At 48.6% G+C, this 17,652-nt stretch overlaps 1 protein-coding gene and 1 long non-coding RNA gene across 2 annotated transcripts in view; both read left to right on the top strand.

The window, feature by feature from the left end:
* PTK7 (protein tyrosine kinase 7 (inactive)) overlaps window positions 1-17,652 on the top strand; it is a 96,533-nt gene that overhangs the window by 17,505 nt on the left and 61,376 nt on the right. The window lies entirely within an intron of this gene.
* LOC141985549 (uncharacterized) lies at window positions 12,871-14,961 on the top strand. Its single transcript, XR_012638956.1, has 3 exons — window positions 12,871-12,940; window positions 13,346-13,464; window positions 14,882-14,961. It is a non-coding gene; the product is annotated as an uncharacterized LOC141985549 (long non-coding RNA).

The raw sequence follows: 17,652 nt of genomic DNA, 5'->3' as shown, positions 1-17,652 counted from the left end.
CGCGGTTAGAGGTCTAGCTCGGCCACATTTCAGATGGGCGCAGGGAGTCTGGGATTGGCTGGTCTGGCTCAGGTCTGCGTTCTGCAGTGTTGACAAAAGAGCGGTGGGTTTGAGCCAGGGTTAGAAAATTCTTAACCTAGGGTTAACAATCCGTGTTGATGCCCAGGCCAGGGCTGGCTGATCTGAGTCCCACTGACGTTGCAGTGTAGACATACCCTTTCTCTCTGCCTCAGTTCCCCCACCTGTCCAGTGGTGATAAGAATAGTGCCCTGCCCTCTGCTTCACAGATTTGAAGGCCTGAAGGGACCTTTCTGGGGATCTAGTCTGACATGCCTAACACAGACATTAGGACTTCCCGGCATTCGCTCCTGTTCGAGCTCGTACTGCAGGCAGCATCCAGTGATGAGTGCACGGCAGTATGTTCTGTAGTATTCTCCGTTACCCTTCCTTGATGCCCCTGAACATCTGCTTCCTTGACTGGAGCAGCACATTGCGCTGAGCCCTCCGTTAAGCCTAATGGCTGGAATGGAGAGCAATTACACTGGAGACATTAGGGTCCATCAGTACATTCTGGGAGGGCCTGTGGAATTGTAGGCCACAAGAAAAAACACAACCAAGAGCCCTCTTTTCTCTGGGGCAGTAGGAGAAAGTTCAGGGCCCCATCCAGGCATAACTGACAGCACCTTTCTGTAAATTTAGCTGAAAAGCAGCAAGATATCAGTGACAAATATTTAGTGGTGGAGCTGTACATGGCTTTTTCCTACTCTGCTTACAATTCATTTGCTACTTAAATCACCAAGATCAAAGTAGGACTCCACCAAATACACGTGGGCATAAGTAAATACCCTGATCTTTAGCTCCAGCCCATGAATAAACACTCCTGCCTCTCTCCAGCCTTTGAAGCCTGGCTCTTGGTGCTGGAATGTGAAATATTTCATGTTAGCAGTGGGCTTGGGCTTTGGGTATTCATAAACTCCACACAAATGCTCATTGAGCAGCAGACAGACCTGGTCACAGATGTGTTCTTTGTTGATACTGAATCTGCCACATGTATTTGTAGAGAAATTCTACTGCAATTTTTGATGGTATGGCCAGGCTGTTCGTTAGACCCTGAACCAGCTTCTCTTCTAAGAACTGCCCTGAGTGCTGATGCCAGTCCTGCTGCGTTCTCAGGCAGGGTGCACCTTCAGGCCTCCCCTTGGGCCTTTTGAACTTCTATAGGATCTTGTCAACTTACTGATGACCCTCAGGGGTGATTTTCAGCTGTGTAGAGGTTTCCGGTCTAGGGGCCATTGCTTTTTTTGTATGCAGCCCCTTCATTTGTTTTATTACTGGCAGCTGGTCACTTGCAGTTCTCAGCCTGTTCCACGTGGTATTTCCGTGTTGGTGGGGAGGAGGGATAGTGTGCATGCAAGATGTTTCTCCTCTTGATGAGGAGCAGACTTGGCTGCATTCATATTTAAAATGGAATTTTTCAATTCATAATTGGTTTGAAACAACCTTCATCGTTTTGCAGTTGGTCTCATTTGACAAATGACCACTCTCTATTTAAATAGCCTATCAGAATATCTTGACCGGTAATGTCTGCCTTTTTGCCATAGTTACACTGTCTGTATGAAACTGAATATAACGATTGGTTTATACATTTCTGAGGGGCGTGGTGATCTGGGCTGGAAATAAGCAAGGTCAGTTCTTCTTTATTCTTGGAGAAAAGGAGGCACAAAACTACCCTGGCTCTTATAGGAGATCGAATAGGGTGTGGTGAAAAGGAGTGGGGGAAAAAATGCAGTGATAAAACCCTGCAGGAGATTGCTACTAAATAATGGGCTAAGGGATCTTGTAGGCAGAGAAATAGTCACTGAATGTGTCACCCAAACTAACAGCCCGGAGCATGCAGCTGTTTGGAGCTGGGAAGGCAGCTTGTAGGCCAGTCAGTGTCAAGAAGAAACTCTGGGAGAAAGGCAGGAGAAAACTTTGAGCCCTCAAGTCCTCAACTAGGGAAGTATCCAAAGATTGCGTTGGAACCATGTGAGCTGGATACCAGCCAGGTGTGCAGGGGCTCCCCAACTGGGGGTCGTGACCCCTTGGGGTCACAGGGTGGTTACATGGGGGTTGTGAGCGGTCTGCTCTGTGGGGCTGACAGCCCCAAGCCCCCATTAAATTAAATTACCCCCCTCCATTTTTAATTTTTAAGCGGGGGGGTGTTACACTCAGAGGCTTGCTGTGTGAAAGGGGTCACCTATATGAACAGTTTGAAAATCACTCCACATGTGGAAGCATCTGGGGGCAGGAGGCCGTGTGAAAGAGGAATCCCAAGGCAGGGTGAGATGTGGGCCTCTGACTTGATGTGACTGTGCACGTGAAGTGGAAAGTGAACTAGCTGCGGAGGGAAGGCAGGAGTGTAACCCAAGGAAAGCCTGACAGGTGCAAGGATGAAGATGGGATAGAGCAGGGAAGGTGGAGCGTTACCCAAGGTGATTTAAGAGGCACTGAGAGTTCTACGGTGAGATGGATGTGAGGGGGCTTCAGACTAAAGCTGGGAGGGTCTGGCTGAGGATGTGTGATTCTGGTCTTTTTTTAGGCAAGACATTGAAATCTCACTGCTTCTCAGATGGCCCTTAATTGCCATCTGCACATAGGGTTGCCACCTTTCTAATTGCTGGTAATCGAACCCCCGAGTCCCTGTCTGGCACCGTTCCCCGTCTCTTTCCTTGAGGCCCCGCCCCTTCTCTGCCTCTTCCCTCAAGGCCCCATCCCATCTATCACTCCTCTCCCTCCCCCCGCCCTCTCTGTTGCTCGCTGGATCATCTCCACCTCGCTCCCCACCCCACCCTTCAACTGGGCTCCCGTTGCTCTGGGGCTGGAATGGGAGCTGCTGCAGCCTGACCGGGGCCTGGCTGCAGATAGGAGGTGGCCCCAGTTGAGCAGGGGCCAGTTAATGACCTGGAGTCTCCCCGCAGTAACTGGGCTTTTGATGTCTGGTTAATACATGTGATCGGACCTTCTGGTCGAAAACTGGGCACCTAGCAACCCTAAATGGCACCTGAACACAGAAGCCAAAGACTGGGCTGTCCAGGTAAACCCCGTATGGCAGCAACCCTATTTGCACAACACATCAGAAATGCAAAATAGCTAGTGGGGGTGCACAAACCTAGAGCTTGCCAGCACTGGGCACGTTTTAGCTTAAAGAAGAACCAGGATAGTATAGCTGCTCTGAGTCCACTGCAAGAGCTCTGGACCCTGGTGGTTCCAGTACAATAGCGTCAGAAGTTGGAGGCTGAGAGCGAAGAGGCGGGGTAGGTGAGGATGGGTTGGAAGCAGAGAGTATATGATGGTGATGTGCCACCGGCAGTTAGAAGTGTGGGAGCTTGTCAAGAAGGCAAAGTATAGCTCAGCGCAAGGCAAGGATGGGCTTTAAAACCCCCCCAGGTCTGTGTGTCTGAGAGGCTGGGACCTGTGACTGTCTGCTGTATCGTGTGTCGTGGAGTTACTGGTTTGGTGGCGACAGCTTGTTTACTTCTGCAGTTGGCTTAAGGCGTCTGTGGAGCTTACTTCGTACAGTTCTGAGAAGGCTTTCTATAGTGAAGAGCTGCACACTTCAAGCACTCGCTAATCTTAAATAAGCAGCCCTTCCCGAGAGGAGAAAGAAGGCAGGGTCATGGGGAATGCTTTGTTGAGGAAATGTGTAGCCAGGAGCATGTGAGTTACTATTCCTACTGCTTTAAGTCAAGGGGGAAGAGCAGGAAAGTAATTGCAGCCTTCCTCTGAGAGGAGGAGTGTCAGATGGGGCCATTGTCTCGCCTGGGCTGGGGGAGTGCTCTAAAGCGACATGGCAAGTCACCTGGCTCCTCACCAGGAGGTGGAGCAAAGACTAGTCATGTGGCATGTTATCATACTCCCCTGGAGCTGTGCTAAGCAATGTCGGTCGTGCCAGGAGAGGCCACCAAAGCCCAGTGAGCGTTTCAGAATTGGGGGTAAACACCACAACGTTGATTGGGCATTCTGGCCAGCTGCTAATTATGGCGGCCATTGCATCTCATTGGCCTTAACAATCTTAGCTGCTGAAACCAACAGTCTGCCCCTTGTTGTGACCCACCAAGCCGTAGACGTTGGGTATGGGAAAGACAGGTGAGACAGGCCTGTCTTATCTGCCGGGGGCCAGTGCAGGTTTGGTCCCTGTGCTGGACTTTTTTCTCAGCCTTTGTCCAGTATTAGAAGCCCCAAGTGACAGGACGTCTGCCTCTTTCCTTGGGAAGCTGCCCAATGTTCGTGCTGGGCACTGCAATGGTGAATGCCTCCAGGTCTCCTGTCCGGCTGGCTCTAGTGGGTTGGCTTTCACTTTAGTTTCAGGCAGCTTTAAAATAGCCAAATACTGTCTGTGTGTTTTAAACAGTTGTCAGCCTGTTAATCCAGTGCATTGTGGGACTGTCTGGGAAGCAGGGTTCTTGGACCTCCATTTCATGTATATGGTGATCAAAGTGAGGGATACTTAACTCGTAAAAGCAATGATTTCTCTAAATTGTGGCGGCGTCAGCCCTGTATGTATCCGTCCCGTTCCCCCGTCTGCTCTCTGGAGGATCGGCTAGCAACATGTGGCTACAGAGACCTTTTTCATAAAGGAAGGATAAATGGGCAGCAGTGGTCGGTTTGTTTCTGACACCATCGTTGCTCTGTTCCTCTTTCTCTCCCTGATGAGCAGTACTTAGGGTAAGTGCTGGAGTGGGGGGATGTAAAACCTGTTTTATATCTCATGTCTAAGACTGACACCTAGGGCTTGACTACACTACAAAATTAGGTTGACTTAATTAAGTCAACCTGCAGCCACCACAGCAATTAAATCGGCTGTTGATGTCCACACTGCCCTCCTTCTCGTTGGTGTGTGTCCAGACCAGGAGCGCTTGCACCGACTGAAGTGGGGCATTGTGAGGCACTGACAGCTGCGCAGGGCTCACAGCTGGAGCTCCCTTGCCCACAGGGCTGACAGCAGGAGCCCCAAACTAAATGGGAAATAATAGAAGCCCTGAAACTGACAAGAACGTCAGTTGCACAGCTGGTAGGCTCCCTGCTGTGAAATTGAGCCATGCTTGGGGCTCAGGGCTAGGTTGTCAGCCATGGGGCTGGGGGCGGGTTCTCCCTCTGAGCCCTGCATGGGGCTGACAACCAACAGGTGATGTCAGTAACACAGTGTCTACATGGACACTGGTTCACCCCAACTACATCGACCTAAGGGCTACGCCTCTCATGGCGCAGTTATTAAGTTGATGTCGTCGGTGACTTACATTGGCGGGAGCAATGTAGTAGTGTAGACACTTAGAGTTAGGTCGACATTAAATTTACGTTGACCTAACTCCATAGAGTAGTCCAGGCCTTAGATTGTAGCTTTTATTTCACCCCAACTTGGCCATACAGGCCCCCTTTGCTTGGGTCTCTGAACCAGTCTGCAGACCCCTCGGAAGTGGTGAGGATTGAAGAAAAAGGAGGATAAGGGGCCATATTCTTGCATTGATACCAGTGGACATTGTAAACCGATGACAGTGACTTTTGCTGCTGCTGGCTAAAGCTTGAAAGGAACCGCACCATTGCCCATCATCTCAAAGCTGGAGCATGGCACTTTCTGGCTGGCCATGCAGGAAACACTGCTGTTCCCCTAACCTGGAATGCCCTATTCTGGGTATCTGGTTTATTGAAAACGTTCAGCAGCTGTTTGGCACTGCATCTGTTGAAAACATTGAGCCTTATTTTTGTGGAGCAGCCACTGGAATGTCTACGCCTGGGGCAACCAACTGTGCTGCAGACGTGCGTGCTGGGTGTTTCTAGGAAAAGGGATTGATTAGGGTTCTCCAGGTTACCCCACTTAGACTAATGGGCAGCCATTTTCTTTGGCTTTAGGATGCTGATTCTACAAGAGAAGGCTATCCATTTGCGTTGGGTACCCAACCGTTGCCCACCATGGCATACAGTGGCAACTCACCAATAGTCTGAGACTTAGCAGTGTCCACGCATGGGAATCTGACTCCGGCATGGGCAGTAGCATCTGCAAGTTTCCATCTTGATCAGGGCACCCTTCCTGAGCGTCTTGGTTTCCCCTACTTTACCATGGGGAACGGACACTTGCATTGTGAAGGGTTCTGTAGAAAGCTGCGGGGAGATGCATCTTTGGCAGTCGTTGATCTGCCGTTCCCTGTACTTGAGGGTTTTGGTAGGTCCAAAATACTGCCTAGTGCAGCTGAGTAGTAAGGTAGGAGTTGAGAGATACTCAAAGCCAGCCTCGGAAAGCATTTGGAAGTGCATCACTAATATGTCCCTCAGAAACAGGCTGTGTCTACACTGCGGCTGTGTTGCTGGAGCACCATACTGTAGACGCTTCCTACTTTGGCGAAAGGGTTTTTTCTATCTCTGTAATTAGTCCACCGCTCAGAGGTGGTAGCGAGGTCAATGGAAGGGTTCGTTAACAAAGGCCTTGTCTACACTGCAGCTTATGTCTCCCTGAGCGACATAAGTTTCACTGGCATAAGTGCTTGTGTGCACAGTGCTATGCTGGCAAGAAAGCGTCTCCCACCGACATAGCTACTGCCAGTCGTGGGGGTGGTTTAGTTGTGTTGACGGGAGAGCTCTCTCCCATTGGCTTAGAGCAGCTACACGAGGCATCTTACAGGGGCACAGCTGCATCAATACCACTGTGCGACTATAAGCTCGCTAGTGTGGACATGGCCGAAGTGTCACTTCCCCATTGTAAAGTAGGGAAAACCAAGATGCACGGCGAAGGATGCACTGATCAGGATGGAAACTTGCTGGGTTAGGTTGGCTTAACATAAGAACGGCCATACTGGGTCAGACCAAACGTCCATCTAGCCCAGTATCCTGTCTTCCGACAGTGGCCTATGCCAGGTACCCCAGAGGGAATGAACAGCACAGGGAATCATCAAGTGATCCATCCCCTGTCACCCATTAACTACATCGCTCAGAGGTGGGTGAGTTTTTCACATCCCTGAGAGATGTAGGTAGGTCAGTCTAAATTTGAAGTGTAGACCAACCCATGGATTTCATACAGTCTTACCGTAAGCGGATAACTGTTCATGCACATCTCTAAAATACTCCTATGCGGAATACTGGTCAGTAAACACATGCACTTTACTTATTAGGGTTAGCATGATACAAACCAGTGTGATAGTTCAGAGAGGCACACACCAATTTACGACGACGGTGCTAGGGCACTATGAAGTGTGTCATGTATTGGTGTGTTCAGCAGCCACAGCAGCTTTCACGCAAAACTTTTTTCCCCGTTTAACACACAATGGGGCACCTGCTACCTGGAGTCCTCCTCGGTAAGTGTGGAATCATTGCATCCCTACCTAGTCGTTTTTGATTCAACTTCACTATAAGCGGTCAACATGCTTTAAGGATCAGTTTCTCCTGGCTTCTCTTGTCTGGAGATGCCGCTGAATCTGTGGCAGGTATTCAGGGATTAAACCCTGTGAGGAGGAGTCTGATAGTATCTTGACCACTTCTTTGTTTTACATAACAGTCCTTGGCAGCAGGGGATAGATGTTCTGCACTGACCTGTAGCTTTCTTTAAGCTCTGTTGCCCCACTCCCAGCAGTTTGGGAAGATCTGAGAACACAAGTGGCCTTTGTCACAAAGGCATCAGTTTGAGTTGGCAGTCAAGCCCTGAGTGCATATGCTTTTCATTGAGTGCTCGCCGTTCCAGCTTCATACTTCCACTCCCTGTGCCAGCTTTTTTCTAGGTCTAATGTGAAAAAGTTTTCCCCAAGTTTACGTACAAAAAACAAGAACCCTTTAATTTAGCATTAAACGGATCCCTGAGCCATTATGGAAGTGTTCTCCCGGTCCCTGCACAGGGCAGGCCGATGCTCTCTTCTGTTTGAGAATTGCGTCTTGTGCTGATCAATTAAATTTTTTTTAGCACCTTAATCATGAGGCTTCAAAAAGCACCATGTATATGAGATCAGTGATTGCTCTGTGTATGCCTACATTGAGGCTTAATCAAACTTATTCTTACAAAAAGGAATACGGATTACGATCTAAAAACAATCGGTTGGGGTGGATTCTGCCGTGACTTTCAATACTGGTTCTTGAAAATGGTTTTTACTCTTGTGGCTTTGCTGCCTGGTGCTGGCCTGCTTTGATTTGAAAGTGGTTTTCCACCATCATTTTTAAAAAGCTTCCTCGGTCTACACAGGTTTCTCTCTACTAGCAACATGATTTCCTGAAGCTGTTGTCTAGACTGGTCCTTCTAAAACAGTCTGGACCCTGAAATATATTGTGGATGGTACTGAAGTGACACAGCAGCCCTGGCGCTGATCTGAATGGAGTATACTGGGAGATGAGCCATGTATGGTAGAGGCGGATAAAGGGGAACTGAGAGCTCTGTCTAGAACAGAGATGGGCAAACTACATCCGTCCTGCGGGCCGTCCTGCCTGGCCCCTGAGCTCCTCGCCGGAGAGGCAGCCCTCGGTCCCTCCCCTGTTGTCCCCTCTCCCCCGCAGCCTCAGGGGACAAGGAGCAGGGGGCGTTGGATGGGTCAGGGGTTCTGAGGGGGGCAGTCAGGGGCTGGGAAGTGGGAGGGGGCGGATAGGGGCGGGGGGCACAGCCTTTCCTATCTGGTCCTCCATACGGTTTCTCAATGTCGATGTGGCCCTCGGGCCAAAAAATTTGCTCACCCCTGGTCTAGAAGCTAGGTTTTCCGAATTGCATCAGGAATGTGGCTGTGGAAGGTATAACTGCCATTCCAGTTCATACAGAGGGTGACTGCTCATATTGTGATGGTGAATGAGGAATACTTGTATTTGCAGAATGAAATGCACTGTACTGTGGTCTTTTGGTCATCGTAAGAAGTTAGGGCGGCGGAGAGAGGCGACGTTGTCTTACTTCGGAAAGCAAGAAGTGAGTTGTTGGCATCTCTGGCCTATAGAGGGCTGGTGAACTGGAGGGCGGACATTGGGGCATATAGGGGAGTGTGTGGTGTGGGTTGAAAAAGTTGTAGCCCTTGCTGGAGATATATCTCTGAAGGTGTGTTCTGGTGTAAGTGGGCTTTTGGCCTGCCAGCTAGAGAGGGAATGATATTATCATGGCACCTAGGAACCCTTGTCATGGACCAAGATCCCCTTATGCTAGGGGTGGACAAACAGAACCAAAGGATGGTCCATGCCCCAGAGAGCTCACAGTCTAAGGGGGGACTACGTTGCATTGGGAGGTGTGATTGTAGCAATGTGAATATATACCCAGGGTCCAGGGTGGATTTGTACAGCCTGCGCTCAAACCCGGGCTGCCCCATCTTCACCGCTGGTGGTACCTGAGCTAGCCAGATTAAAGCCTACCTGAGCTGCAGTCACACCCTAAGCCAATAGATACAGCAGGCCAATGGGGGAAAACGAGAGACACTTGGTGAGCCTGGTAGGCAGTGGGCTTGGTACACCAGTGGCCTGTTAAGTTTTTATAAGCATCCTGGCAGAGGAGAGTTTTAAGGGGCAGGGTGAAGCCTTTTTAACATGCAGTGTGATACTTTACACACTTCAAGAGACTGAACTGTTGAGTGTATTTAAATCTCTCTTTATCTTCACTCGAATTCCAGGTACTAAAGGCTGACTACATTTAACTTGGTTGTTTTAAATCTGTGGAACAGAAATGCCCCCAAGGATTTTGCACACAGACTTCAATGCAAAACTGATAGACTGCTGCTTTCAAGATACCTTTAGAGCTAACAAATTGAATAACCATTGGATTAGTTCTGCTCCCTTTGTCATCGCTGCATCAAGTAGTTAGTTGCCCTGGCATTTATGTTCTTAGGTCTGAGTGCGAAGGTGTATATCGAAATTACAAATCCTATTGAGCCTAGAGCTCAAAATAATTAATTGCACAGACTGCTGTAATGGTGCTGGCAAATCAGATCCATTTTTGTCTGCCCAAAGGGGAAAATGAGACATGAATCCAGTTACACTAAGGATATGTCTACACAGCAAACGAAATGTGATTGTAGAATGGGGAAGCCTACCCGCACCAACCGTGATCTGTCCACCACTGGTAACAGTTGCAGTGAAGACTGCAGCATGGGGTGGCTGCCCAAGTACAGTCAGTGCCTGTGCTAGCCCATTGGGGGCCCCTTGAGCTGCTCGGGGCCCTAAGCAATTGCTTATGCCTAGCCCTGGCTCTGAGTACAATCCTGCTGGGGACCCTGGTTATGTACTCTGGTTGTTAGCCTGCCTGCCTGTGCTTAATCACACCTTCATTTACTGGTAGATCTATCCAGAAGAGAAACCCAACCTCCCTAAGCTTCATCAGCTGGCAATCTGCTTGTCATCCTCTAAGCATTGACTCTCTCCTCAAAGGTGAGTGTAGACCAGTTAGCTACTGTATCCACTCTTTCAGTTTGTAATTTGCAGAGTGTTTCATTGCTGTTGAAAGCAGAGTTATTGTAAAGCTAATGTGTAAGCCACATACCCTATTATTTAAGATCCATCAGCAAACAGTCCTCTTTGTTAGGGGTTGTTAGTCTCTTAAGAGTACAAAGAAATGCTTTGACTTCAAAACAAGCTGCTGTTGTAAGAGATGTCACAGTTTAAAGCCAACCAGGATCTGACTGGCCAGTGTCTTTGTTGCTTTCTACACTGGGTGTGTTGTACCTTCTTTGTGCTTTATGGCTCTCTCTGGGTCTCTCTCCTCTCGGAAAAAAGGGCATGTTCTTAAGTTATGTGAAAACTACAAATTGCCTTGTCTTCACGAGGGTGTTACCATGTGCCACCAACACAGGTTAAGGGGACATCCTTTTTGCCTAGTGAAGAGAGACCCTGAAAGACGTGGACTTGCAATACAATTGTGATCAGCCTTCTGGCATGCTATGAAGAGTGCTCTGTTGAGAGAGCATCTGCGTTTGTTGGAAAGTGAGCATCTCAAACTAGCCCTTGTGCTGCAGGGTGTCCTCTGAGTTCTGGGCGTTCTCTAACCACCGTGAGCGTGGTGTGCACTAAGGGGCATATGAGTTGCATGGTGTTAGAATTAAGCTAGAAAATAGCTTTATAACTTCAGGTTGCTTCAAGGGAGTGATTTTTGTTGCTGAATTATGTACATTTGCTGAGAGCGGAGAAGAGTGAGGACAGCTAAGGCATCCGTATTGATTTTCTGAGTTTCCTGCCTTCAGAACTCATGAAACATTCATGTGAGCAGGATGGGGTTAGCACTGCAGAGGATGGGTCATTCAAATGCTTATTAAACTGCTGACTGCAGTGGAAAGGGGCCAGTTACTAAATATGAAAAATGTTTCCTCCAGCAGTTAAAAAGTTGTGCCAATCAGCTTAGGCCAAAGAAAACAGACGTTTCTAATCAGTTACTTTTTCTTCATTCACATTCCTGCTTTTCCTGTGACTTTTGGAATGGAATCCTGATGAAACAGGCTAGTTACCAGGCTGAGGTGCAGTGTTTAAAGTATTCTGCATGCTCCCAAGTCCTTGGAAGGTATTGATGACGAGAGAGAAGGGGGTTGAGAGTGCCGAAAGGACTCTTCGTGGGTGTGCCTATGCTTAAGTTCCCAGAAACTTTCTGCCAGGCTCTGCGCTTCATCCTGTGGGCCAAGGACAGCGGGCAAGCTGGCTGCAGGGGGACTGAAGAGCTGTCTCTGGGATGTACAACAGCACATCTTAGCGAGCTGGTTAGTCTGAGTGTTTCATCTAAACTGGCTCAGGAAGGGGAGAGTGAGGATCTGTCCTTTGGGAAGGCCTCTCCATAGTCCCACTCTCTCAACAGGTCAGGGGAAGGCACTTTGTTATGGGACTCCTGGCTCGGGAGCTGTGTGGATCTGACACTGGACTGTTGGGCTTTGAGGGTCCTCTGCACAGCATCTGGAACAAGAGGGCTTCAACACATACTGACTGTCAGGCCTTTGTTAGCTCCCGTAAGAGTTTTCTAGTACTCTTGCACTCCATGGGGGGAATTATATGCCAGGCTCTCTAGGATGTGGCCTTTCTTGCGCTGGTTCTTGAGCCACGTGTGGGGATCCTGGGTAGAACAGAGAGAGATCTCCAGCACCAGAAGAAGCTAGCTAGGAGAGCCAGCTAGTTTCCTGGCACTCCCTGCAAGCTGCATATGGGGCCTCACTCGGCTGTAAGATTCATGACCAGAGACGCATGGCTTCTTCAGCTGGGGGTCTCAACAGAAGCACAAACTAATACTGTGGAGGTGTCCTCAGTGCAGAACCGGAGGCCCTTCCACACATGTGAGGAGAAGATGTGCAGTTGCTGGGATTGACAGAAGCTCCCGCAGCTCAGGAGCTTTCCTTTCAACTCAGGATTTGGGTGCCAAGTCAGATCTCTGGCTGCCTCACCCTGCCATCACGAAGAACTAGTCTTGGCCCCAGCTGCCACAGGCCAGGAGAGAATAAGGGTAAAAAGGCATTGGGTCATCTCTGGTCATTTGTGCTCCAGTCCTTAGATATGACTCATGGAGGCCACAGAACCAGCCTTCAGTTTCCCCTTTCAGCAGCCCCTTGCTTTGTGGACTGGCCAGTTCCATGCTGGTCCAAAGAGGTGTGGGAGTGGTGCTGTGTGTAAAGGGCGGACTCTGGGGAATCTAGTGAGATTAAAACCTGAGCGGAGACAACGATTCAGTTGAATCTAGATGGGGTGAATCCCACAGTGTAGGCATGTGAATGTATTAGCAGAGTTACACGCTCAGCCGCCCAATTACGAAAAGGAAACTGGGTGTGTGAGGTCAAAGAGGCAGCAAAATCTACCAAAATGATAAGGGGAGACTTCAGCTGTCCACCTAGAAGCTGTCCCATTGGGCTGTCCCACCAGTTGCTAGTTTCAGTTGCTGACTGCTTTTCAGCTTCTTAGAATCGTTATTTCTAGGACACCAAGGAGGAGAGGTTTCAACTTAGCTCCTGTGTGTTGTCTAAGACGAATGCAAGAAGTGACTGTAGCTGAGCCAGTAAGTACCGTAGTAGTGACCACAAGGGTCACCATCCTAGGGGCAGGTGCCTGCTGAAAAGTGACACTTGAGAAAGGGTGAATTCAGTAAAATGAAGAGCCTCCTGAAAAAGGCCCTGAGTTAAAAGTAAAAAGCAAAATCCTTTATTATGTGGCTTGAATGCTACTTGAAAAAACAATAATAGTCTCACAAGACCTGCATCCGACTGAGCTAAAGGGAAACAGGAGGGCAAGGAGTAAGCCAGAATAGTTACATGGCAGGCTCCAGGGGAGGTATTTAAGCCACACAGAAATCATTCAGAACTTGGAAATCTGACTCTAGTGAAGCCAATAAACAGATGCATAAATATCATGTATTATTGCTGAGAAGCTAATGGATTTCTTTGCCTCACTCTTCACTGCTGAGAACGTTGGAGAGATTCTTCTGTCAGAACCTCTCGTTCCCGATAACACAGATGAGGTGCCGTGAGGGACTGAGGTGACAGAAGAGGAGGTGCTGGAGCAAATTGATCATTTTAAAGTGCAGTAAGTCACCTGGCCTTCCTGATCCATCCCTGAGCTTTGAAGGAGCTCAAGTGTGAAATATCTGAGCCAACACCAAAAGTGTGCAATCACATTAAAAACAGCCACTGTTCCAGAGGCCTGGAGCGTACCAAATGTACCTTTATTTAAAAAGGGCTCTAGGAATGCTCTGGGGAATTAGACCTGTATGTAGCAGATTGATTGAAATTATAATTAAAAACAGAACAACAAAATACCTGGAAGATGATGATATGATAGGGTCTAACCAATTCTGCAAAAATAGGGCCTCACTAATCTTACGAGTTCTTGGACTGTGTCAGTACAGTACGGGATAAAGCAGAAGTTTATTTAGACTTCCTAAAGGTCTAGATAAGTTCCCAGACAAGAACTACTACTCGATAAGTTCCCACACAAGGCTACTAAAGAAGCTAAGCGGTTAACGGAAGAGGCAAAGAATTTTCCAGGATCAATAACTGGGTAAGAGACAGAAGGCAATGAGTAGGATTAAATGGTCAGCTTTCATCCCATGGCAAAAAGTTGACACACTAATTCCTCTGTTACTTATTGGTCTGGTAAGGGGAGTGAGAGAGAGAGCAAAATTTGCAGAGGACATATAGTTTGTTAGTCAGGACCAGAGAACTGTGAGGAACTTCCAAGAGCCCTAACCAACCTGGGTGAATGGGCAGCACAGTGGTAAATGAAATACAATGTCAACAATATGAAGTAATGGATATAAGAGGGAAAATGCAAAGTACTCTTAAACCTGGCAGGGTTCTAAATTCCCTGCATCAACTCACAAAGGGAGCTGGGTGTCACTGGAGACCGCTCAGTGGAGACCCTTGTTCAATGCCCAGCTGAGATCAAAAAGCAAACATTCTGGTGCATAAAGAATGTGATCAGATGCGCCGACTTCCCCAATTTCCCCTTGGTGCTTGACCCCTCCTCTATCCCCGGCCCCATCCCCACGCCACCCCTTCCGTGCGGCCCCGCCCCTACCCTGCCCCCATTCCAACCCCTTCCCCAAAGTCCTTGCCCCAACTCCATCCAACTCCTTCCCCAAATCCCCGCCCTGGCCCCGCCTCTTCCCCTGAGTGTACCAAGTTCCCACTCCTCCCCCTCCCTCCCTCCCAGGGGGAAGCGCTGGGAGGTAGGCGGAGGAGCGGGGACGCGGTGCACTCAGGGGGTGGGGGGAGGAGGAGAAGGACGAGGTGGGGCGGGGGGTTAGGGGAGCTTGGTTGCCAGTGGGTGCTAATTTTTCCCTGTGGGTGCTCCAGCCCCGGAGCACCCACGGAGTCGGCACCTATGAATGTGATAGCATCATCATGTTCTTTGTACTATTCGCTGTTCTATAAGTCAGCTGTGAGGCCTCTTCTGGACACAGTGCAGTACTGACCACCCCATCTCCAAATGGTTATTGCAGAATGAGAGGGGTTCAGAGAAAAGCGACAAGAACGATCAGAGGCCTGGAAAGCTCTCCTGTAAAGGAAGATTGAAGAGGCGAACAAGCGGAGGGGAGGACACGCTAAAAGTATCTGAAATTACACACAAACTCCATTGCAAGAACATTATCCAGATTGCAGAGTCAAGCACTCAAAAATAAGTACATGGCAGAATTAGGGTTGGCTGTGCAGCCTCCGTCCCCTTGTCCATATGCATAATGATACAGTCTCTAATTACACAATCAAGTACAGGTTTTCTACAAACCTGTGCCTCATTCAGTGCGTGGAGTGGATGGTGCTCGCTTGATGAGCAGCCAGTCAATATTTTGTTCTGTTCTTATTGTTCAGTGTGTGATCCCGGCCTTATTTACTGTTACTTTTTAGCCTCTGCTCGGAAGACCGAGTTATTAATTCCCTCATGGGCTTTTCTCTGGTGCTCATCACTCTTACACTGAGTACGTCACAAACATAACTTAGGAGGAGGGGGCATTATCCTTGTTTTACAGGTGGGGAACTGAGGTACAGAGCAAAAAAGGCTTATGGAGAAGGGGAGCTGCCAGTCACTTTCAGGTCGGGGCAGGTTGGGCCAACACATTCACAGGAGGGGCAGTAGAAGGAGGGAACAAAGCTGGCCCTGAGCCAGGCTTGTCTTCCTTCTCCCTTCCCTTCTAAGTGCATCTCCTCAGGACCCTGTGGAGGGGTAAATAAGCAAAAGGGAGGGAGGGGCACGGAAGAGAGGAAAAAGCAGGAATGTCCAGAACAAAGCAGCCTTTGGCCAGCTGCTCGCTTGGTGCTGAGACCATTGTGGGTCATTAGAAGAACCTGGCAGGAGTGAGCGGAAGAGGAAGTAGAGAGACAGGGCCCATGGAGTTGGCTGGAGCCAGGACCTGGAGGACGGGGGTTTGGAGCGGGACCCAGAATAAAGGTGGGGAATTCGGAGGTGGGAAGGGGTTGTGTTTGTGCTGCTGAGTGTACGTGAGAAGGTGGCAGCACAAGTCTGGAAAGCTGGGACATGGGGAGGCCCCAGAAGGAAGCTGTAATGTTATTTAAACATGTAGGGTCACAGGGAAGTCCCAGCTGGGGTACTGTGAGCCTCAGGCCCCCTCAGAGCTGCCTGTGAGTGGCTCTGGACACTGGTCACACCTCTGCAGTCTGTTCACCTACCAACAAACTGCGTGTTCTGTCTGTGCACCCATACCTCACCTCCTACCAAATAGCGGCAAGGTCCCCTCGTGGCCCCAGTTGTGCTGATCCAGTCTAGGTACTTTTAACCAAATGTGTGTCTGGACCAATCTGGTTGCTTTAATCATAAGCTTCAGAAGTTGTTCCAGGAATCCTTGAATCTAAGCCAAGAGCTTGGCAATATGCCTAGAGAAAATTACAGGGAGGTCTACAAAGTGTCTGTTCTATGGGAAAGGACAGAGTTATTTCCAGCTGCCAAGTGTTGTCCAAATGCATAACAAATCTCAATACTTCTCCTGCTTGTAAATTAGTGACTGAAATAGAAATGATTAATTCTCCAGATCTCCTGGTGATCAAATGAGCTGATGCTGTAATGAGGGAAGCGCTTGTTTTTCAGGAACACTTGATTTAATGTGCATTTCTATCACTGAGAATCAGTTATTCTCGGTTCTCCTGTTAATTGGTTATTGGGCTCTCTATCAGACTGTATGGAAGTAAACATTCTGCCCACCTATTGATTTGTAAAAGCACTTCAGAAAGTGCCCTGTTTGCATATCCCAACTGCTATCTAATGGCTTTTATCCATTTTTAGAGGGGCGGAAATGCATTAATGTTTAGCAGTAGAGCATCCTTTTATTAAATATTGTATGAGCACAGGAAATACTAGCTTCTCTGGCTGTTCACTAATTTTGTGGCTTTTAATATAGATTTTTAAATTTCTATAATAAAACAAACAGATTTGAAATTGCATGTCCCAATTTTCCCCTGTTCCTGTAAGCAATTGATGGATACTAAAGGTAAGTTTTGAAAGTAGAGGCCATTGGCTCGCTATCGTGGCATCTGCAAGCCCGCAGAGAGAGCTTGCTCCATTTGAGTGGCTGTCTGACAAGTGGCCCAAAGGTGGCCTTTCTGCTTGAGAGTTTAGTCAGCAGCTTCGGCTGGGTTTGAGCTGAGTTACTTGGTGATGCTTTTCTGGACCGTGGGTTTGGGAGCAGGCTATCACTCCCCCGGAGGCTGATTTATACTAACCCACTACAAAGATTATCTAAAGCTGTGGATGCCCTTGGTAATCTGTACTCATAATTTATCGGATTATTGTAACACTCCCTCAGTAACTGCCAGATAACAATACACTAGTACAGCATTTTACAGAGCTGAAACTCTCTGAAATGCCTTCAGTCTCTGCTTCCCCTTCCTCAGGGGCATGGAGAAGAGGTGGGCCCTTGTGCCCTGTGCTAAAGGCTGGATATTTGGACTCTTCTGGACCAGCAATGAGTGAATTTCCAAAGCACAGGACACCTGCCCCTCCTTTCTTTTGTCTGCCTGGGGTTGCTGGGAGTGGCCCAGGGAATTCCGGTCAGGATTAAAACAGAATTTTAAAACCTGGAAGTTCATGATATGATAGGGACAAACTAGCACGGCGACTGCAACGTTTGCGTCGGACTCATTGGCTAGAATCTTTGACTGTCTAGAGAAGAGAGTGGGTAAAGGAGAACTGTCTGACCATTTAATTAGGCTTTCAAAACTGCGGTGACAGAGTTCCTTGCAGTCGGCTAAACCCAAAATTGTA

Source organism: Natator depressus, chromosome 3 (assembly GCF_965152275.1).
Source record: "Natator depressus isolate rNatDep1 chromosome 3, rNatDep2.hap1, whole genome shotgun sequence".
In the NCBI taxonomy this organism is placed as follows: Eukaryota; Metazoa; Chordata; order Testudines; family Cheloniidae; genus Natator; species Natator depressus.
Note: the sequence above shows the minus strand (reverse complement) of the source record. Positions and strands in the feature narration are given on the sequence as shown.